General features: G+C 38.9%; 1 protein-coding gene across 1 annotated transcript in view; it reads left to right on the forward strand.

Moving 5' to 3' along the window:
• Positions 1 to 6180: 6180 nt before the first annotated feature.
• Positions 6181 to 23236, forward strand: part of sox5 (SRY-box transcription factor 5) — a 271640-nt gene continuing 254584 nt past the window's right edge. Inside the window, exon 1 of the mRNA XM_067582514.1 lies at positions 6181 to 6442. The gene's annotated coding sequence lies outside the window, so the exon portion shown is untranslated. The remainder of the gene's footprint in view (positions 6443 to 23236) is intronic.

Below are 23236 nucleotides of genomic sequence, written 5' to 3' on the forward strand. Positions count from 1 at the left end.
TCATATACAAAATAACATGTATGTTTTTCTTGTGAAGTACAAAACGAGCAAGGAAATATACAATGTCTGGCTGGATAGGAAACTTGATCTTTCCCCAACCATAACAAAGTGTTTTAGTTGCTTCATCTTCATCATTGTTAACCAACATGTTATTGATCACAAGGAAAAATTCAATATCAACGTTCTCATTGGCAATGGTATTGACTTAGATGTATGTTAGATTGAAATAGGAAAATTGTTTGACCCTGTTGAGCTCATAAACAACACGGACATTTGTTTTCACCCACTTTCTGCTTTCCACTGTTCCTTTTTGATACATGATTCTCCTTTAAGGTGAGACAAGTTTCTTTGTTTAGCACATTTCAACAACGAGGCAATTCAAAGTGCTTTACATAAAATATTAAAAGCATTAGGGCAAAGTACAAAAGAAAAACACTATAAAAGGACACAAATACAATCAAAATAATAATTAAAGAGCAAAGAGAATAGAAAATTAAGATAAGCTAAAATAGAATAAAATAAAATACAATAGTAAAAGTTGCAGTGCAGTGTAGGGAAATTAATCAAAAGCCAGAAATTTGATTTAATAAAAGGCAGCAGCAGACAGAAAAGTCTTCAGCCTTGATTTAAAAGAACTGAGAGTTGCAGCAGACCTGCAGTTTTCTGGGAGTTTGTTCCAAATATGTGGAGCATAAAAACTGAACGCTGCCTCTCCATGTTTAGTTTTTCCCCCGTGGACAGAAAACAGACCTGTCCCAGATGACCTGAGAGGTCGTGGTGATTTATAACAAAGCAGCAGATCAGATATGTGTTTTGGCCCTAAAACATTCAGTGCTTTGTAAACCAACAGTAGTATTTTAAAATCAATTCTTTGACAGACAGGAAGCCAGTGTAAAGATCTGAGAACTGGAGTGAGATCATATCTAGGAACATGGCTTGAGAAGATGGATTCAACTGAAGAGACACATATTCAAAAGAAGCAACATTTCCATAAGATATTTGCTTGCACTGGAGGGAATCATTAAACTAAATGGCAACTCCACCTCCTTTCTTATGCACTCTGGCTTCACTCATAAAACTTAAGGTGGGAGGGGTTGACTCGATAAGAACAGCTGCATTGTTATCTTAGTCTAACCAAGTTTCAGGTAAAAACATAAAATCAAGATTGTGCTTGATAATAAAATCATTGATTAATTTTTTTTTCCTGCCAAAGACCTGACATTTAATGAAGCTAGATTTAGTGTGTTAGAAGCATTATCTCCCCAATTTTTTGGGACAGGCTGTGGCTGGCGAGGAATGGATGCTAAATTTGATAAATTTGTTTCTTAGCAGATTCACTATTACCTATCAAGACAGGAATTGAGGAAGCTACAGGCACACTGGGCCCCAGCTTTTCCTGGGAAGAGTCATGAGTACCATTACCCCTGTAGCCTGGACCCAGCAAATATCAGTTAGAGATTGCTGACTCAAAGCCAATAGTGAAGATGAATACTGAGGGGGATTTAGATGAGACAAAACTGGAGGTTAGTTTGGTCCCAGCAGTGACCAGCTCTTTCATCGGGTCAGTGAACTCCAAGAGGGGGTAGGAGAGGGAAACTAGAGAGGAGGATGACCTGGATGGGGTTTGAGGGGGTGAAGAAAGTGAATCCTCACAGTTGGTGAGTGGGGTGGAGACTCTTCCTCTTGGCTCTAACTCTCATGTTTAAAGCTCTCTTCAGGCGGGGGCTGAGGTGGCTCTCCTTCAAGATTTCTGCCGCTTTGTGTTATATCTTCTTCTTGTTTTGATTCCTCTTGTCTCTTGTCCTTGGCAGAGGAAACAGATTGGTGATGCAGAAAGTAAAATAGGATACAGATTAAAAAAAAATACTCCTGATTTGTTAAGGTAAAGTTCATCTGATTTAAAAAGATGTCTGTGGTCCCAGAAAAAGTTAAAAATGTCAATTAAGTGCACTGATGAATGGATGGTATATGCAGTTGAGAGGCATGTGTTCACTGCCAACAATCTGCTGAATCTCTCAAGTCCTCTTCTAACTGGCAGTAGAAGGCCACTGCATACACCAAACATGATACATGCAAATGCCCATGATGACCTTGTAAAGCTGAGCTAGAGGTGCCCAGTAAAACCAGTCTACTGCTGTTGGCCAAAGTACAGCTCTACTGGTGCACTGAACAAGTGCCTTCCTCAGCAGAAGTTATTGCAGGAAGCAAGGGTGTAATAACAGGCAAACGTTCATACAATCAAAATAGCATAGGCTAATTGTGGCCTTAACAATGGGGGTCGTGGGTCAATGTGTTTCTGTAAAAAACTTGCTGAACACTGAGTAAGCGGAACCAAATTGCCTTTGTTTCTGTACTGTACCTGTGAGAAACAGTTTTTAGGAATATTATCATGATGAAGTGAGTTGGTGCTTCCATATATGTAGCCTTATGCAGAAAAAATGAACCAGACATAACACATTCACTTCCCCAGACAATCTAGGGATTCAAACTTCTGTGCAGCATGAAATAGATGAGAAAACTCTAGGTAACATATTGTGTAGAGAGAGATGCATAGAGAAAGAAAGAGCATTATGTTCATTAATCAGCTGATGACACAGCTCCAGTGGCCTTAGTGGAGTAGGCAATAATGGAACACAACCAAGCTCCCTTACCTTATGTTTAGCATGATCCTCGAGGGTGTTAGAAAAGGGTTCCAACATTCGACAATACCTTTTTTCTCTGTGACACGGTGCATGTGTGTGTGTGTATGTGTGTGTTTGAGCATCCCTTCGTCCCCATCTGTACAGAGCAGCTGCCGTCAGGATGCTTCTGGGGATTAAACGCCTCTCTCACACACAATCTGCCTCCCCCCCCACCACCGCCCATCCACATCTTCTTCACCTTTCCACCTCCTTCCATTTCTCCCTCTCATCCTCTCTTCCTTTCTCTCTCTGTCACTCTTTCATCTTATTGCCAATTCTCCATCTCTCCGTGCTCATATTTTAAAGTCTGATTGTGCAATTGTTGTGCAGCACCATGTCTGCCCAGATGTCAGAGTCCATAGGCCTGCATCCCATGTGCGTAGAGTATGCAAAGCATGTATTCAAATGCAGACCAAGTAAGGCCAAATGGATTCCACTACAATGTGGACTACGTGGACAGACGATTGGGGCTTTAAAGCTGCACTAATCAATATTTTTACATGAGCAATTGATTAAATACTTAAGTGAAAGGTGTTATTTGTAGTGATGAATCCACAGAAAATTAACACCCGACTCTGCAGTTCCCTTGAGATCTAGCGCATTTTGTTCTGGAGTGTTTTTGCATTTTTCAAGTCATTGTTTTGGTTTTACGGCCTTCAACTTCACTGTTTTGGTTCAGTGTCACTGCTCTTACTGCATGCTTCCTGCCCAGCAACAAATGGTAGTGAGAGTTTGCAACTAGCTAGTGAACAAAGTGGAGGATTTAACTGCTAAAGCCAGAGTTGGTGGAGCCCAGACAGAGGTACAAGGAGAGTGAATATCATCAGGTGGCCTGAAACACATCTCCAAATGAATGCTAATGTTCCTCTATGTTCTCTGGATGTATAAGTAGGTGACTGTTAACATCGTAGCCATATCAATACTATTAAATGATAATATCTCAAGCTTGTGCGTGAGTTCTTCCCCCAAGTGGCCAAAAAAACCAATGTTGCTTTAAAGTTTTGACCTGTCATGTCTAATTTTATGTGTATCAACCATGTATCTATCAAAATAAATATATATTTATGTCCAAACAGTCTGATTTTGGTTGCTTTGTGCAATCTCCATTGTCCAGAGTTCATCTCTTCACATCTGAACACAGCAGGCCTGGAGTTAACAGCACTTTATTAAATCTGATTATCAAATCCAAATCCTTTCAAATCCCTTGTTGTATTTAGCTTTAAAGAACATTAAACAACATAAGTCATTAATAACTTCACATTCAAGCAGTCAGTATCTTCTAATACTCAAGTTTTCCAGATAAATTGTATTACAGGCTTGCAGTATTTAGCTGAATGGCTATCTGAACGTTTTGTACAATACTCCTTGATAATAAAAAGGAAGAAGAGGATGAAAGATTGGTTATTAGATTTGAAGACTCTTAAAAGAAGACAGTGCACTGTAATGAAGCATGGAAACACGGTACTAGATTCAAAATCAAACCTGCTATGACAATCCAACCCTATGTCTGTATCAAACCACACTCTCTCTCTTACAGTGTTCACCATGTCAAATGTCCTTCACAGTCTCTGAATCTAACATCAGTGATATGCACGTTAGCTCTATCTACACCTCCGTGTTTACTAAAGATGAAATCAAATAAAAAGAAACACACTCATAGTGAAGATTTTAGAAGTTTTAGCATGTGGATGCTGTTTTTGTCTGCGAATGAGTGTCTACACATGTTTGTGAGAAAAACTGTGTGTGACAGAAAAAGAAGTAAAGTGTGTGCATGTGTGTGCAGCGTGTGTGTGTAAGCATGGCTTGAGGGGTGAGAGAATTTTATCCTACTGTCAGAGAGAATGTGTCAGATTTCCACTCCTTTGTTCCTTGTCGCCGAGCCTTGTCGTTACGTCTATCCGTGTGTGTGTGTTTGCCTGCCATCCCTGTCGGCTTTAGTTATTAGTCACTGGCTCTGTCGAGAGGCGCCTTTTTTTTCCAAATAGTTTTGAAGTCATAAATCCATAAGCAGACAGATGTAAGCTGGCGACCAAATACAGACATATATTAGGCATTCCCCTGGATCCAGCAAGCTGCTTGATGGGACATAAATGTAATCATATCCTTTCTCCCAAATCCCTCAGAGCTTTCACATTCTCCCCTCACCACTGTTGATAGACTATTAAGATACAGATGCTCTTGGTGTATACGCTAAGTCGGTCGAGATATTTCTCATGTGTACCATATGTCTTCCCTTAAATTTTGATACACTGCATCTACTCTGAAGTGCTGATAAGACATTTTAAGCAAATATAGTAAGCATTGTGGTCCAAAGCGTTGCGTGGGCAGCAGGCCTGGACCGACTGCAAAGAAAAGGCAAAATGAAAGAATCAAACTGAGTGAGCACATTTTGAAAAAGGTTGGAAAAATGGAACTGTTTTTTTTTTTTTTTTTTTGAAGTTTTGGAGGGAATCTGTCAGAGTGTGAGAATGAGAACAAGATAGGTTACATCCTGTCTGTCGTCCAAAATGTAAACCTTTGAAATTATTATACTCCTATTACTGTAATTGAGTTTGACAATAATACCAAATGCTCCAATAATGCCAGATTATGAATTCATTATGATATGCTATAATAATGCTGGCCAGATGCTGCCGTTTTGTCTGTCCTGCAAATGAATCTAATCCAAACTGAACATCTGACAATGGAGGTTTTCATAACCCCCAAATGACTTTGAACAGGTTGTAGGTTGTATTCATTTGCAAAAACACTAATTAAAAGCAGAAAAAGCACAGGAAATCAAAGATGCCTGGAGAATGATGATTGCAGCGGACAAAAATCCTAAAGCTTGGTTATTTCTGTGCTTTTGTAATTCTATCACATATTAAAGGTTCATTATTAATTCATTAATTCTGAATGTCAGGTATACAACATTGTCATGGGTAAACAGATGAAGCAGCTTGCTGAAAGCTCAGTTCATAATTGTTGTGATCTACTAATTATTTTAAATGACTATAATTGTAATTAGAAGTTATAGATTCAAATATTAGTTGTTTTCTGTTATTTAAATCAAATTTTTGCCCAAGTATAGTGAAAAATCATAACCTCATGACCCAACATAGGTAGACAGTAACTTGTGATGCCACTGTTTCTGACATTTTTTTAGACAAAATTCAATCCAAACAATGATCAAGAGTAACTGATAGAACACAAAATCACCACCAAACTAATAAAACTATTTGCTTACTCAAAAACAGAAGTCTGGCAATTCTTTCTCATAGAAATGTAACTTTTAAAAAAAGCTATATAAAAGATTAGTTATTAGCTTATACTTGTCAAATCTTAATACTGTATATTTTCAGATGAGGTAAATATACTCAAGGAGCCTTGAGGGTGACAATAATAATAGGAGTTTGGTTTCATTGTGTCGGAGCTGTCTAGTGTCTGCTCACAGGCGCAAAGAGGTGGTTTGGAACAGGAAGCGCCGCCTTGACCCTTACTTCCTCCATTGCGCCTTGTTTATGTTCCAACGACTTCCTGCATTTCTCTGTCATTTCTCAGGCTTGGAATAGCACGGCCGGCGGATGGATATATCATGATATATTTGTCTGGCAGAGCTTATACGTGTAGAAATAGCAATGTAAGCTGAAGGGAGAGCTGCGTCCTACTAACTGGAGATTATTGTGGTGCAACTGTAATGTTACTTTCCAGTCACTAGAGGGTGGTTAAGCCTGAGCTATGTGATCAAGACCCAACTGTGGAAATACAGTACATGACAGGAGGTAAGATTATTGACATGTTTCACTAAATGATGTCTCCTCGGTGTGAAGTACGTTCGGGCATTCAAACTAAATCTTCTCTGAATTGTAATGGAGAAACACAGAATTAGATTTATAAATGCAAACATGTCCTTTAATTGGGCATGAGAGGGAATTTAAAATGTTAAGTTATTTGAATTAGACTTTTACAGCAAATTTCATCAGCTGTTTAAATGTTAAATGTTTGCTATAATCCCCTTTATCTCATCAATGATTGCAAACAGTAGTAATTAAACAACATAGGGATGTGAGTGCGTTACCTATAGTCTTTCTCTCAGTCAGTGTTTGTGTGGGTGTGCATGATTGTGTGTTCATGGAGAGATTTGTGATGGAGCTGGTATGAAGCACAGCCTATAATAAATATCTTTACCATCTTAACTTGAAGTGACATAAATCCACTTGATCCCTGCGCTGTTCAAGATGCTTTTTTTTTTTTATTTTGAGATTAGAGAAATGATTTACTGGTGACCTATTTTGCTTTGTTTTAAGATACTGACCCACTTGTTTTAAACAAATGTATAACATAAGTGCAACTTCAGTGGAAACAAAAACATTTGAATCTCCAAGAGAGATTAATAGACTTTGTGAGAAGAATGTTTTTGCAATTAACTGATTAACTTCAGTTGATTGATGATTGATGTGCTTGTGACCAACAAACGATCACAGCAACAGTCAAGACACATAATAAGACACATAATAATAAAACACATCAAACATTACATACATCTGTGGTTGGAAGATATTAACAGTCCAAGAGGAAAATCTAGTGCAAAATAAGAATAAAATGTCAGGTGCTTTAAAATACAGTAATAGTTAGTGCTTTGCTTTCATAAAGTGCTGATGCAGAATTGGGGAGCCATTTAGTAATTGGATGGTTCCGCGGTAAGTGCTGCAGCTATTCGCCAACAGAGGACTGATTTGTGCTTATGAAGGCCTCCTATGTCATTGGTTTGATCATTGGTGCCCTGCCTTCCATAAATGTGCTGGTTTTGGGTGGGGGGTGAGGGGGGCACTGTTCCAGTTCCTTGTCGCCCCAGCAGGGTGTCATTTGGCCGAGCTCTTAAGCTTCAGGCCCCAGGGGTCTGGTGCAGGCTGCCAAATCCTGCGAAGGTAGCTGTACTACAAGTAATACATGATGCTCAGTGTGTGGCTTTGTATTTGTGTCTGCGCCTTTTGTTCTTGTTAATAATATCAAAGACAGACTGTATTAGGCCGTATATTCACCAGAGAAAATCATGAATTGTATAATATTGAATCATAACAATGTTTTTGTTCTATAATGAGAATATGATTAATGGTTATAGATGTAATGTAATTTTTCTGTAAGCAATGAATTACATCAAACATATTATTCTTGGTTGAAATTTTAAACGGATGATATTATGTTATATGGAGTCATAAAAAACTCCTCTAACTTCAAAGGAATCCGTGGAAATGGCTGAGAGGTCAGAAACAGCCTTGTGCCCTGAGAAAAGAGAGGAAATTGACAATAAGACCTTTCTCAGATTGAGCATTAAAAGTTATGCTCATATCATGGCCCAGGCGTCCTGATTCCCATTCCTCCCACACACACACACACGCACTCGAACACACACAAACACACAGCAACAGCCATAAACTACAGAGAAGAGGAAGGGAGACAGAGAGAGACGGCTGCATGATCTTGATTTGGAGCAACGTTAAAGAAATTAGGACATTTCTGATGCCCAGTTTTGAAGTATAAAGACCAACGCTGATTTTGGATAATTTCCCAAAGAAACCCTAAATATAGAAACTAATACAAGACAATTTCTTTATGAAAAAAGAACTGTGTGACATATTAGCAAGAAAAGAAGCAGATATTTATCGTAGTTAAACAAAGAGACAAAAGAAGTGTGAATAATCATAATTTCTGGCAACTTGATTTTATAAATCTAAAATGATTTTTAATAGCAATAATTAGTATTTTCATAAAAATAACTTTTTTTTGGCTTGGATATTGTTGTTGGCACATTACACATATATATTTGTTTATTATTATTGAATTTTTATAACATTGTTTCATTTGTAACTAAACTTGTACCAACATTACTGCAATCTGATGGCCACTAAACCTCACAATATATAACTCTGATAAAGTCAAAGAAGACAAGAAAAGAAAACCATACCACGGATATATTTATGTCAATAGTCATTCAAATGCAACATTTTCTGATAGACCTTTAAAATGGTCAAAATGACAAATATTCATACTGTGACTGTAATGTCAGCAGTCCTAAGAATCCCACTAAGTAAAAATTTGTGAAAGTATCTTAATAAGCATACCTGGACACAAAAAGGGAATTGACAAGTGGTTATAATTAAGATAAAAGTCGGGCTAATTGAGCCCCAGATAAACCAAACTCTATTACAGGGGCTCTGTACCAATATTACCATACTCCTCTTTGTGTTTTAGAGGACCAGATACTCCAGATTTTTGTGGCTAAATTTAACTGAAATTAACTTGACAATCAGTGATGTAACATTTTGTGGTGGAAGCACTTTCAATCGGAAGTGAAAATCAAACTCAAACTAATGAACTTAAGAGGAACCACAGAGAGAGAGATAGAGAGAGAGAGAGAGAGAAAGAGAGAGAGAGAGAGACAGTTCCCTGAGCTAGCTAGCTGCTAAACGCTGAAGAGAGGAGAATGAATTTGGAGTGACATCCCAGTTATTGCTCTTGACATTTGTGCATCGTCCGGGCGCAGTAAAAGCCGCACCTAGGGGAGGTTGTGTATGTGTGTGTGTGTGTGTGAATGAGTGTGTGTATATGTGTGTGTACTGATGAGCTAAGCGCAGCTGAGGACAGACAGTGAATGAATAATAAAGTGTGTCAAACCTGACCTATGCGGTCACTCTATTTAGACGTTCCTTTGTTTGACCACCGCCCCGACCTCCTCTCACACATCATACACACACACACACACACAAAGACAAAGCCTCTTGTGTGAGCTAACTTTAGAATGAGGAGACGCCAATGAGTCCCTTTGTTTTCTGCAGCTTTAACATACAGTAACTGTTGAACTGTGAAAGTGAATTGGACAGGGATCAACCATATAATATACTTTTGACAGCCTTTGAAGCGCATCCGCTCTGCCCCCGCGCATTTGCTGATTGCCCCTGAGCCCTTTTTCTCCTCTGCACAGGCATACTGTGGCATTTACAAGGTACAGTGGGCAGCAAAACGCACATTAGAAACAAGTTAGCATACATGGACAGAGAGAGATACAGTGAGGCAGTGGGTAAACCATTTTATTTGGTTGGAGTGAAATGGTGCCTGTAGTAGTAAATAAAATACCTGATAAACAATGGTCTGTAGTTGGTGTATGTATAAAGCAAACATTATACACAACTAGTCAGTCAATTAATTAGGAACCCCATTTAAGGATATTGCATCACTTTGATGCTGCCATAAAGATACTTCTCAGATATTATTCTAATGAATCTGTGCTTCTTAATATATAATATAAGATTCATTCAGTCATTTTGATTAAGACTGGATGGTGTACTCAAACTGAGTTGATGAGTGACAAATGGAGTAAAAATGATCATCAAGTATCTTTAAAATATGACACACATGTTCACTCTGAGTGTGTGAACACACTGAGGATGGTAGAGCCCCAAAAATCTGTGTGTATCAGTGGACTGTTGCTATTGATTTCACAAAAAGAAAAATGCAAAAAGACAAAATGTGTGAGAACTTGTCTCACTTAATTGTGAATTCAGTGGATTTTTGCTGCTGGCTGGTATAAACCTGAAGGACTTGAAGGGTGTAATACAAAGGTCATTAGCAGAGCCTGTTGGTTCTTCTGTTACGTCTCTGACACTAGAGGGATGAACACCAATTATAGATTTGGGGTTTTGATGATGGTAGCAGAGCTGATTATTCTGTTGCTCCAAAATCTTAGATAGGTGTTTGGGTTGTGGATCTGGTGACTGTGAAAGCCACAGCCCAATTGGAGCTGTAATGATTAGTGATTAGCCGATTAATCGATTAGTCCAACGTCTGGCAACTATTTTGATAATTGATTAATCACTTCAGTCATTTTTCAAACAAAAATGCCAAATATTTGATGGTTCCAGCTTTTCAAATGTGAAGATTTTCTGTTTTTTCCCTTTCCTTTATGACAGTTAATTGAATATCTGAACATTTTAGACTGTTGCTTGACCAAAACAAGCAATTTAATGACATTACTGAGGCTTCTGAGGAATTGTGAATGCCATTTTTTCACAATTTTTTAACATTTCATAGTCTAAACGATGAATCAACAAATCGAGAAAGTAATCAACAAATGAATCGATAATGAAAATAGTCTCTTCTTGCAGCACTAATTTACATTATATTCATACTCAAACTATTCAGTGCCTACATTCCTTCTGTTTCTCATCCATCAATTCAGGTTTTGCCTTTAATTTGTCATTTGTTTGTATTTACCAGTCTGTACCATGTTCAAGTAACAGAGAGGGTTAATGGAATAGCCACTCATGCCTCAGGTGAAAAAAATTGTTATTTACAGACTGGTTCGGCATCTATCATTATCATCCCTAAATAGGTGAATATAAAGTCCTATCACATTTCAGGCTAGCCAATGAGGATTTCAAAGGGTTTTGACCAATGGAGGAAAAGGAGGTGGGTGTTGTAGCGTGCATAAAGTGAGCATGTGAATCTTAACAGGAGCAACAGACAACAAACTTTTTACAGCCACATTTCATGCCTACAGCAGCTGAGTGTTTCATACTCAAAAGATAAAGTTTACCTTTTAATTAAGCATCTCATGTGTGAAAAATAGTAAGCACCGACTGCCTTTCAGTTATAACGTGCTTGACTGCAAACACAATTATCACCTCACTGCTGTCACAATTAGCCTGTTGTCAACTTTTTGTCAGCATATTCACTGCACAACTTTGGCCAAAAAACCCAACATAAAAGCCTTATATAAACACTGTGCTTAATCATTTCAAAAGGGCTAGAAGACACATATGCCTTGTTTACTGTTTGTTATAAATGTAAATTATGTAACTTGCTTTTTTATTTAAACATTTCCAGCAAATGTTTAACCCATGTACCAGTGACTCACATTGTCTATAGTTGTACAGGGATTTGATAACTTTCGTTCAACGGTTCACAAGATGTTTTTTACATTGTTGTTAATACTGTAGTGGTTTCTAATGACACTTGCTATTTGCTTAAGACCACCAAGTTCTGAACTACAGGGTCACAGGCGAAATAGCTGGCTAGTTTACTAACCTGTTTGCCACTCGCTGGAGCCTAGCTCTGTGGCCAGCAGTTATGTGGCTTGCTCTAGCAGCTATGTTAAATGGATAATAAAGCTTTGACACATTGAAAGCTATTCCTGTTGACAGTCTACAGCTGCATCTTGCTGCAGGGCACAATTCGCCCACTATCTTTTCAACCCTGTTTGCAAAATTAGCTCTGACCAATGTGGCTGTCCAACTGTATTGTAATACCAACAGAGCCTTGTGGGACCACTCTAGACTCTAACTATGCTAACTGTCATGAATTATTATGATGATGCATATAGATTCATGTCCTATATCCTAAGAATATGTTGAGGTGTTGTTGGTGTATCCTTTTGATATATCGTGTGGTAAAATGAATTTTGGGGAATTTGGAGATCCTGGCTGACCTGCTGTACTTTCAGTGGCAGTTTTGGCTCGGTGGCAGTGCCTGTTCTGGAGAGGAAACAAATTGACATCTCCTCCCCTTGGTGCCTCAGCCTTGTGTAATTTGCCCGAACCTTGGTGTGTATGTGTGTGTGTGTGTGTGTGTTATGTGAAGTGAAGTGAAGTGAAGTGAAGAGAGAGAGCGCGGGAAAGAGGTGGAGAGCGAGAGAGAGACAGAGAAGTGACACAAATCAATGTGAGCACCCAAACCACCATCACCAGCAGCAGCAGCAGCCTCCCCCGACCTCCATCACCTCCCTGCCTTTCCCTGGGAGAGGCGGACAGAGACAGAGTCACAGGAAAGACCGTCTCCTTAACAACGCAGCATCCGGTAAGTCGTTACAGAGATAGAAATACCTCCCACCATACACAAGTTGTAGAAACGATGGCAACAAGGGTGCGTTGGCAGTGTGACTCGGGTCTCCAAGGCGCAGAGCGCACAGAGCAGGGCAGACAGCAGTCAAGGCTGAGCGCCTTTTTTCTGCTTTCCCGTGCACCAGCTCCTGTATGACTGCTTTCGCTGCTGCAGCAAAGACAGAATAATGCTCAGAATAGGACAGCGCGAGAGAGCCGCTGCCAGTCCTCCTCCATTCATATGTTTTAAAGCCTGCTGGGGATTAGGGATTGGATTGAGGGAAGCTTTTTTCCGCCAATCACCACCCTGCCTCCCGGAAAGCAGGCGAGAGATGGTGGATGAGTAGAGGAGAGGGAGGGAGAGATAGAGAGGTAGTAGAGAGGTTGTTCTCTGTCAGACTTGACATGAATGTTGCATTAATATTCATATAAGGACTTATTGACTGTCTGTGGTATTCAGCGGTGTTGCTACAGTTTCCTTACATAGATTTTACTGTGTGTCTTCAATATCCATTAGTGAGTTTCTAAGAAACTTGCATATGGATTTTTTAAAGGACTAAAACAGTAGTTTTGCAGATTTTAGACCATAAATTAGCTTTAAAGTTACTTTTTGACTGTATCACATACACTGTTCTATACATCTGTATCTACCTGTTTCAACATTTATCATATTTGGTATCTTTGGAGACATTGGTATCTTTACTAGAATTAAAAATGAAATACTTACGTTTGGATAATCCTCAATCATGCAACTTGCTTTTGTAAAGAATGAAGTACAGATGGGTGTTATAGTGTTGAAGATGTTAGGTAGGATCGTGCACTATACATTATTGCAGTTGATTTCCAAAGCATGTCAAAAGTTTTAAGACTGATTTCCCACCTGCCAGGAAGCCACTGGTTTCCATTCATACACTATGAAACAAATGTTGTCGTTTGGGTTTTCTGTCATGTGAGTCTAAATTGTATTGGCAGTACTAAATAAATTCCTTGACAGTCCTTGAATCTAGTTTTTATAGTACGACAAAACAATAAAATAGGATACAAACTCACAGAACGATTGGTGGTAGAAACAATACAGTCATTTTGTTAGAATAGAATTACAGATAGAAACACATGGTGACGTTTTTGAACTATTCATAACTGGAGCTCACTTTAAATAGTTGCTGTCAAATATAGATGGTGGTCAAAGTTTTGAATATGCGCAAATGGACATGTAATACTGTTAAAACCCTAAATAAAAAGATGAATCATTTTAGATGTATGTTGGGTTTTTGGCCCTAAGCAGAAGTTGTTTTGCATCTTTGACTGTGTTATGTGTGTTCAAGCACAACTGAAATGACAGAATCCCAGTGGGTTGTCTGAAATGTGCCAACTTTTGGCACATTTCATTATGTGTATTGACAATTGATGCTTGTCTTTTTTTCTGTTCATTTATTATTAGTCTTTTCACATACCACAATATATTTTAGCAGTAACACAATGCTACTCAAAATCAACCATAGAAACTCTTTATCTATGTTATTTTTCCATCTGAATTCTGAATGAAAATAAACAAACAACAACAAAAAAAGAACCAACTTAAATCCAAGATTCACATCTGAGGAAAAGTTCAATCTTTTCCAAAACTGACATGTAATAACTTTATAATAATCCACTAGTCCGGTTCACATCCTTTGTGTGTTTGTATGTGTCAAACTCTCCAGGCGTTTCTTTCTAACAAGCCTTACATGCCTTGGCATCCTGCCAGCTAATGCCTGCCTTTATGGCTCAAGTGCTGTGTGTGTGTGTGTGTGTGTGCGTGTGTGTGTGTCTTTGCGACTTCACAGGAACCTCCTTGAGCTGTGTGCTTTGTTCATTATGAGTTCAGAGACAAACTTTGGTCTCAGTGTTCATTGATGATTTGAGGAATCGGAGGAGCCTGCTCCTGTAAAAGTCGAAGCTCTTAAACTTCATCCGGTTGGTGCAGGACACATAGTGTGTGATTGTGTTACAGATGTGCTGTTCTACTTTTTCACTGCCAAAACAAACTGCTGAACCATTTCTGCTATTGAACAGTGTTGTCTAAGACCAATAGTAAGGGCTGAACTGACTTACAGAACAGTATTGAGGTAAAATCATTTTTCTGCATTAGAGAGATCTCTAACTTTAATTTATGCGTGACAAATGGGACAGATCAAGTAACTTTACTATGTTTTCTGACATACTGCTCTCATGCTCTCATATGGATTTTATTATTAGACCTTTTCTTTGCTATTCTATATTCAGAGCTTTTTTCACCCTATGAGCTCATTTTATTTGAAGAGCCAATCGGAGGCATTGCTGAGTCATACAGTAACTGCACTGAATGTGAAGTGTGTCTGCTATTTACAGTCATACAGTATCAGTTGCTGCTGCCCCCCATTTATTATTGTGGCCGAGCGAGCTTGGCAGCGGTGGGTATTGTTATCAGACTGAAGCATCAGGGATTGGTTTCCGCTCCGTTTTAGACAGTGATGAAACACAAACATGTGCTGTACACAGAAATATACACACAGTCGCACTGGGTTTGTTCTGTGCTCGGGTGTGCGTCCCAGTGAGTGTGCGCACACAAGTCCCGGGGCCCGGAAAGCGAGACACATTGTTAGATGTAGGTAAGAGTCAGACAGAGAGAGACATCTGTCAGTCTCTGAATGGTATTTTCCCAATGCGACTGATGAGGTGCTCTCTCTCTCTCTCTCTTTCTTTCTCACACACACACACACACACACACACGCCTACAAACACATATACCAGTGGAGGGCTCAGGTGAGAAAGCAATGTGTGTGTTTGAGTGTCAGTACTTTAACGGGGTGTTGATCTCCTACAAGACAGGAAGCAGTAAACAAATTCTCCAACATGTGTCGGCTTGCTGGAGCATATCCTTCTCTTCTTCTCTCTCTATCAAAGTATGTTTGTGTGACTTATGGCATAATGAAACATAACAGCTGAGTGAAAATTGGAGCAGCTCTTCAGTTTTGTTAGTGCACTTGCAGTGGAGTTTGTTTTGGTGAAAGAAACTGCAACAAACAGCTATCAAAAACACATTTGTTGAATAATTTAATAGGCTTACAGAATCAGTCTACTAAACATTTGACAAGTGGCTTTGGATGTTTGGAAATAATCTAAAATCAAACATGACCTCTCTGAAATGTGCTGCAAGTGCATTATTTATTATGAGCCGTCCATACCTCCAGATCCCCGGGAGGTAGAGCTGGGCAATAAATCAATTTTATCATCTATTGACTTTAAATGGAATTATATCGTAATGCTATGATCTTTTGGAGTCATTGTTTGACAAAATATGCCTGTGGTAATTAATGATTCCAAGCAAATAGTGATGACAAACGTACAAAATGAGCTGTCAAAGGTTTTGTTTTACACGTGAAGACTTTAGTCCATTATAATTAATGATCAGTTTGATCATTGTATAAGTGATTTTGCCAAAATCAAAACAACAAAGTCTTCACACTGAAAGCTGCTAATGCAAAAATGTTTCCAGTATTTGGAAAAAAAAAGATTATTATGAATATCGGGATATTAATTTTAGCCATATTGCTCAGCCTTTCCTCGAGGATTGTGTGGTTCTCAGGGTCTATACAGGTCAAAGTTACAAAAAATTGTTGAAAATGTGTGAAGGGAAGGTGGTTGTAGATGCAGTTCACCACTTTGTTTGAAACATTCTGATTCCTTTAGGTGCCCTCCTGTTGTCTCGCAATTATTCGATGCATTCGAATATTATTATGTGCATGCCGATATAAGCTGACACTTCAGACAATTAAAAGTTAAAGGTACCCTGTGGAGTTTTTTTTTTTTAACAAAGTTATTTTTTTTTTATTCACTGTGTCTCACTAAAATGTGTTGTGTGTATCTTTAACGCCTAAGAAATGTGGAGTGTGTTTCCTTCCTCACAAGATATTTGCAAAGCCAATTTTTTAAATAGTTGAAACCTGAATTGTTTACAGCCATCCTTGCTAGCTGACAGTGTTCTTCTTCCCTTCCTTCCCTGGTGCACTGGTACTTTTCTTGGCACGTTACTTCCACCATAATTGACAACATTGTCAGTCACTAGAATAGCATGAAACAGAAATAGGAGCAGAATTGTATAAACAACAACAAAACAGGGGCCCACGCATCAAAACATTGCTCTATAGCACTACTAGTGGTCAAAAACTCCACAGGGCACCTTTAACTTCTTGAACGATTTGTACCACTTTTCTTTGTGGTGCCATTTTTTTTTTAATACATTCACTAATTAATTGTTAATTCACTGCAATCCAGCTGATGGAAAGACTCCATAAATGGAAACAGTCTTCTCTGTCCTGTCTTTCAGTGTCTTGACTTGACTTAACATCAGGGATGATAATCTTAATATAGTCTTTATAGTCTTGATATTCAGTTGTAGCCCTTTTTTAAAATCCATCTGTCAGCTGATAAGTGACTGGTGTAAATTTAGAGAAAAACCAATACCAGATAATATATTTTATCCAGATTCACCTCATCACTGTACTTCATGAAAGCTCAAGTGTCTACTTAAGTGTACACTGTGATAAGTGCAAGTCTACCTCTCTCTCTCTCTCCCTCTCTTTCAGTCTGTATTCCTACTTAATCTTGTTCTCTCCTCTCTCTATCCATCTATCTAATGATCTATCCATCTTTTTCTCTCTCACTGTGTCTCTCCGCAGACTTTGGATGAGGCTGAGGAGAGCGCTGCCAAGATGTATGAATTATTAGACTAATGGGCTTAAGTGGCTTGTCCTAACATTGTGTCTCTCCAACACATAGTCATACAGGGGCTTAGGAGAATACACAAAGCAAGAATAAAAAATTAGAATGAAACCAAAATACCAACCCCCTTCATCTCCGTTGTCTCCTCTTTTTTTTTGAGGTCGGGATTAAAATTCATCAGAAGGAACCATTAAGTTTCCCCTTTTCTCATGTTCTCCTCTCCCCCACCTCCTTCCATGTCTTGTCTATTTTGTAAGCGCAAAGTGATCCATTGTTGTTAAATTGAGAGATGTGCCATGTGCCTCCATTCCCTGTGGAGGCTTTTAGTAAGTGAGCTGTTTCAATATTTGACTTTAAAAGATGGCAAATCTCCTCAAAAACAGAGAATGAAACTGGGACAGATGAACTGCAGTGTACATATATTGCATGAGGAAAAGATGCTGGTTGGGATGAATTGTAGGAGGAGGAAAGGAGATTGCGCTGATGCTGAAGCTGAAGCTGAGGACTACAGGTGAACTTTGAAGTACCGATGTCATTGCATTTTAAAAAAGTTAAATCAGGCTTCCAAAAAAAAAAAGCAAGACAGGGACAAGAAAGAAGGGAAACAGTCAAAAGGAAAAACAGCTGCGTCATTTTATGAGGAATAACTAAATTCAGCTGTTTTAAAGAGAAAGAAAAGAAGGAACTTTGTAAAGTAATTCTGGATGAAAACCACTTGATTTGGGAAATGCAGACTACTGAAGTTTCACTTAGCTTTTACTAAACTTATTTTGACACAGAACAAGAACTGGGAATTTTGTTCCTAATCACTTACACTGAATTCACTTTAGAGAAGGATTTCTGTGTGGGAGACAATTAAAACAACCAATAACTCTGTCTATGAACATACAGGCATATCAGTATTTAAATAGACTTGAAAAAAAGTGAACCATCTACTTACTCTATGTTGAGAGTGATAGCAGGTTCTAATGCTGTGTTTTAGTGCTGGGACTTCCATTTTTGTATATTTGGATTGAGGATTGTGTAATTTTTGTTATGCTTCGTCAGATCTCTGCTGATGGAAATGTTCTATAATGTTTCAAAACCTCATAGTGAAAGCTTCACTCAGTAATTACAGGATGTTGAGAAAAGAGGGCTGAAAAATGCTGGAATTTCAGATTGTGCAGACTTTCTTACATAAAATAAATTTTTTTCATTACTGATTACTCTGATAACCAATACAGATACATTTGTTTTCTTGTTGATTCTGTTATTTGTGAAGGCATGGCATTATTATCTACGGTTTACTTTCAAAGTACATTTTGTTACTCAGGTGTCTGACTTATTCATGTAAAACATTGGAAGTGTTGCTTATTGTTTCTTTCAGTTGTCATTCTGTATCGTGGGTGTAGAGTAGGTACTGAGGATTTATAATGCTTTTAGAGGAGTTATGATGTTTTGTCATACTAATTTACTTGAAACTTGAGAACTCTTTAAGATATGTTTTCAAGTTGTCATAAAAGCTCATTTATAAAAAATATGAGTGACGGACGTAAAAATACTTGGTCTTACACAGCTGCAATGTATAAATCACTTCACACCTTGTACATGGGTTTGCATTTAGCTAGACTTAGGAGCACAGCTCCACAGTCACTGTCCTATGAATAAAACCATCGCTGAGTGAGTGAATGTCAATTAATTGTTTACTTACTATGGGAAAGTATTTATTGACATGTCCTGTGTATAATGTGAAACACTGTGGAGTTGAGGAATGAACTTTGATCCACAGTAGTGGCATGGCTCTTGGGAACACATTGTTGTCATTAAATTTGGTACTGATATTCATGGTAGCCATAGGATGAATCCTGATTACTTTGATGACCATCTGATTTAACAGCTAACACGCTAAACTAAAATGGTGAACATGGTCAACACGTAGCACAGACATTTTGTCTTGTTTAATGTAATCTCATAAACTGTACTGTACTAGATCTTCAACGTGTCAAGTTCATGGAGCTTTGGATAAATTTAAATGTAAAAGTTGGTTGGAAAAAAGGTATAGAAATGTCTATACCTGTCCTTTATATACTCTGTATCTTACATCAGTGATTTGTGCCCACCCTAAAAGGAGCAAGTATTTTCAAGCCCATATTCCTTCTTTCATGCAGTTGTTGCCATTTTAGACAGATGTCAGAAATCTCATTATTAGAATTTCATGTTTCACATTTTTGACCTTTATTGTCTACATGAGCTTCTGGATATCAGATGGTCAGTAGGATGATTTCACCTGCTGTACCAGTGGAAATCTCTGCTATCTTCTCTTTTTGTCTAGTTTGTACCTTTTGACAGTCCATGAATATATCAGATCAGTTTTTGCCTACGCATATAAACACACCATAGGAACACTGTGCTCAAATCAGTGGGTCAAGCAACTCCCTCCCCTACAAAAAAAAACACCCCTTCAAAAAAACAAAAGATACGATAAAATAACGAAACAAGAACTGACAAAAAGAAGTACACCCCTTGAGGCCCTCTTAATGAACCAAAGTCCAAGTCGGACAGAGGCTGCCTATTTCCAAACTTTTTTTTTTTTCCTGTTCCTTTGTGCATCAAACTCTTCAAAAAAACATAACAAGCTTCTTTCATGGATCAAACGAGAGCGGCAGTGCTCATTGTGCCAAAGCAGGATAAAAAAAAAAGAGACAGAGAGAGAGAGAGAGCAAGAGAAATACCTTATTATTGTTATCAAAGTAAAGCCAGCTCCTCTCCTGCTGCTCTTATGGGACCCCTCTCACTCTCTCTGCTCATAGACCCAGGGGGAATCTAAACATGACCCGCATACACACCCCCCTCCTCCTGGAACACACACACACACACGTGGGCCTGTCTTGGTGCACGTCGTTTCATTTGTGAAATTAGTCCATTCTCTCTGACCCTGTCTTTTCATCAGGCGCGGTGGTGCATATTTTAGTCCCTTTCCTGCGCTTGTTTTACTAATTGGTGGCTATACTTTGCCCAACACTGATATCCTTTGATCATCTCAGATCATTACGTTTACCTCATTAATTTGCTCAATGTGATTTTTCTCCCCCCCAAAAATTTAAGGGTCCGCGCAAAATTGGATTAATAATAGATCATATGAGCCAAGAGAAAGTGTAATTCCTTTGTGATTTCTCCTCTACTTCTCCTTCTGTTTCTGTTTCTCTCGCTGATTATTGTGTCTCATTGTCCTGTGGCGGACAGGCCAGGTTCAAAAGAACAGTTTGACATATTGGGAAATATGTTGATATGTAAGATTTCTTTCAGAGAGTGAGATAAGCAGATCAATATCAGTTTGTGTTAAGTACAGAGCTGGAGTAAGGATGTCAGGTCTAGCTTAGGATAAAGACTGGAGGCATGAGGAAACAGCTAGCCTGCTTCTCTCAATAGTAGAAAAATATCCCCACTGACATCCCTGAAGCTGTTTTTATTTACAAAGTGTATTTTGTTTGATCAATGCCAAAATCAGACTACACAATAGCAGCCTGACAAATGCAAAATGAAATTGAGCATTGAACACAAAATTGCTTGTTTTGTCCCATGTATTGTGCCATATTGGATAAAAACCAGTGCAGCATCTGGGATGCTCTTATGGCATCCCAACAAAAGACACTGTTATGTCAGAATTTTTCTGCCATCTCTTGTCTGAGTTAGACAACCTCTGCGAATGTGTTCATTGGAGCGCACAACTGTAAAAATGCATTTCAGTGAACCTATAACCATTTGACTACCACCCTCCATCTATAATTTTTTTGTAATTTTGCTTTCTATTCTGTACACACAACATCTATTGCATGTCTGCTCATCCTGGGAGAGGGATTCCTCCTCTGCTCTTCCTGAGGTTTTGTCCCCGTTAAAGAATCAGGGGTCTAAGGATAGAGGATGTTGTATTGCTGTACAGATTGTAAAGCCACCTGAGGCAAATTTGTGATACTGGGCTACATATTGACTTGACTCGAGTTAGGAGCATTATACCAAATTAGTCAAACCTGTGGGTGCAGTGTGTTCCTCTGCACACATATACACAAACTCACTCTTTTCAATGACTGGGAAGAAAAAAGACAGATGGAGAGTGTTGATGAACAGTTCCAGCCAGTATCAGTTCATCCATAAAAGCGTGTTGACTGGTGCTGCAGGTGGAACAGTCAGTCCATTGCATTCTCCTTAAAGTCATGCAAGTCGTGCAGTCTGCCTTGATTCTTGCCCATGTCATGGCAAGAATTTATCATGGCCTAATTGCACAATGACACCTGACCTCCTCAAAAGACAAAAATATCATGTAGTCTGATCACAGAGTAACCATTAAGTGAATGTGCAATTCATCAGTGCAATACTTCTGTGCCTCTGGCTGAATCCTTTGTTGTCAGATCCGGTCGGTGAAAAGTTTTGGTTTTGGTCACTTCAGGAATCTGTACACAGTCACTGCACCTGGCTGATGTTCGCCAAGAGCAAAACTCCAAAACTCCAAACTTTCTGTTTGTGTACTGATCAAACAAACAAAATACCACATTTTAGTTTGTCAGCCTTAGATTTTCCTTTATGCCAAGCTAGGGTAACCAAATAAGCATATTTCTGAAAATGTTGCAGTATCTCCTTAAAAGTGGTAAAGATATGCATGTCATACATTCATACATACACATTCAACTCCCACTTCTACATCATTTTGCTTCACACAGAGTCGGCCCGTTTGTTCAAACATACATTAAACATTACACGGAAACACTGTAATTCATCCAAACTGCGTCAAGTCCACAATCATACTCCACTTTCACTCTCCAGCTGTGACTGGAAAGGCTGTCAGTACTTCCTGTATCACACTGTTTTCCTGTATTTCATCCACTTTTCAGTAGCAAAATCTCCTGCAAAGATATCTTCCCTAACAATAGGCTGTTGTCTGCGCTTTGTTGTTGACAGCTTCATTGTCAATACATACAACTCCAAATTGTGTCGCACATAAAGACGTGTATCTCCCTCTTCCTTTCTCCTTCCTCTCCCTCTTGTTCTCATCGGAGCAGATTACATCTCAGATCACTCTGTCTGCAGGCGCCGCTCGGCATTGTGCTGTAGTTCTCTCTTGTTGTCACGATGAGCTCTGCGCCCTCTTATTATCATATAGATAAGTGAATGTTTGTGTTGCAGGAAGACGGGGAAGCGCAGCTCTAATGTAGTGTATTGTGTACGTTGTTAAAATTGGCCCCTGCCGCCTCTGCCATTCAAACAGCCTGCTCCTCTGTCATAGTTGTAAACACAATCGCAAGATTGGGAGTTTTTTTTGGGGGGGGGGCCTCGTGTGTGAGAAAACGATGATGTGTGTTTTTTCAGTAACTTGTTTTTGTGGTTTGAAGTGGTGCATTATGCATGTGTCTGCTTACAGTACGTGTGTGTCTTTACTTGCCTACGTAAGTCTGGGATGTGTGCGTGTGTGTGTGTGTGTTAGAGTGTGAGTGACATAGGAACCACAGATGGTGACGCTTTATTCTGGACATTACTCCAAGGTGAAGATGAAAGAAAAGCATTTGATGATGGTTTACGTTGCACAGTACAGTCAACCTTTTTAAACATTTTCTGCCCACATTTACACATTCCCTATTTATGTGTCATTGTGTGTCATATGTACAAAGTGTGTGGTTGTATTGTGTGTGTTTGTGTCTACAGAAGAATTTGTTTGGAAATTTTAAGCACAAGGAAAATCCCCTGCAGCATTCATGGCTCAAATAGCCTTTGCCACTTGTGTAGAGTGTGTGTGTGTATGTGTGTGTGTGTGTGTGTGTGTGTGTGTATGTGGGGGTGTGAGAGAAAGAGAAACACTGGAATAGACATCTTTACTCTCAAATCCTCCTTCCTCCCAGCGCTCCCACTTACACACACGCTTTCTTAAGTCTAATATTGACTGAAGCATCACTGAAACATGTAGCTCTCACAGCATCAGTGTACTAGTTA

Source organism: Thunnus thynnus, chromosome 23, assembly GCF_963924715.1.
Source record: "Thunnus thynnus chromosome 23, fThuThy2.1, whole genome shotgun sequence".
In the NCBI taxonomy this organism is placed as follows: domain Eukaryota; kingdom Metazoa; phylum Chordata; class Actinopteri; order Scombriformes; family Scombridae; genus Thunnus; species Thunnus thynnus.